Source organism: Berghia stephanieae, chromosome 4 (genome assembly GCF_034508935.2).
Source record: "Berghia stephanieae isolate SIO BIC M18660-M18661 chromosome 4, UCSD_Bste_1.3, whole genome shotgun sequence".
Lineage (NCBI taxonomy): Eukaryota > Metazoa > Mollusca > Gastropoda > Nudibranchia > Aeolidiidae > Berghia > Berghia stephanieae.
The window spans coordinates 42,492,930-42,494,185 of NC_088363.1; positions in this window are offsets into that span (position 1 = coordinate 42,492,930).

Here is a 1,256-nt window from a genome sequence, read left to right on the forward strand (position 1 = left end):
AGAGTTGGTTTGTTTGCTTGGGTTTGTTTGATTTCCCCCCCGAAAGGCAGCTTTGAATAGAAAATAATACAATATTCCATGTTCAGCTTGTATTTTCTAACTATTGTTGTGATGGCTGGGAACATTCACGAGTCCAATGGTACAGTAATATTTAGATATTGTTGTCCTATCCAGCCATCTATCCATCTCTCCATCCCTCTTCCAATCCATCCATCCATCTCTTCATCCCTCTTCCAATCCATCCATCCAACAATATTTCCATCCACCCTCCTTCCATCTATACACCCATTTTTCCATCCATCCATCAATTCCTCCATCCATCCATCCTAATCCATCCATAAATTCTTCCATCCATCCGCCCATCCATTCATCCATCCATCCATCCATCCTTCCATCCATCCACACAGCATAGTGGATGTGTACCTAAGGGTAGCGTCTATCCTGTCAGATGTCCATCCTAGGTGATGGATGGGCACAGCTCCTGTCCACTGGTCTCAAGGCCCCGGGATGGCCAAACAGGTAAGGTCCTTGTCTTTCTTTACTGACCAAAGACCACTTGACCAGTGTCCGGCGACAGCCATAAATAGCCATGTCGGGTTGATGTCGTCTCTGGACCCGAGACGTTGAGCCATGAGAAATAAAAACGGTGATTCAAAATATATAAAATGTAACGGGATGGACAGTGGGACACGGTTAAACAGGACGTCCATTGTGCGTTTTTGTGGTATCATGGTATGACACTCGCCTTCAAATCTGTCAGTCATTGGTTTGAATCCCGTTGAGGACGGCTCAAAAATTGGTAGAGACTCTTTACTCAATTTTTCTCAGCGTGTACAATGAGTACCTGGCCGTTAAAAGAGTTGTCTTTGTCAAAACAAAACAAAACAAAACAAAAAAACAAAAAACCCAAACAACTGGCGTCATGTCGTCTCGTCTTATATATTCAGTGCTGTTGTTGGCTTGGGACTGGCCCTTTGTGAATCATTTTGAGCACTTTCAGTTGATGTTATCTATATAAAAAAAAATCAAGTTTTTCGAGCGTGAGTGTGTGTGTGTGTGTGTGTGTGTGTGTGTGAGTGAGTGTTTTATGGGTTGGGGTTTTTTTGGTTATTTGTTGGGGGTTTTTGGGGGGGTTTTTTCTTTTTCTTTTTTTTTGGGTTGTTTTTTTTTTTTTTTTTTTTTTTGGGGGGGGGGGGGGGTTCTATTTATTGGATTGATGGGAATAGAATCTTTGGTGGTGTTAACGAGAATATTGT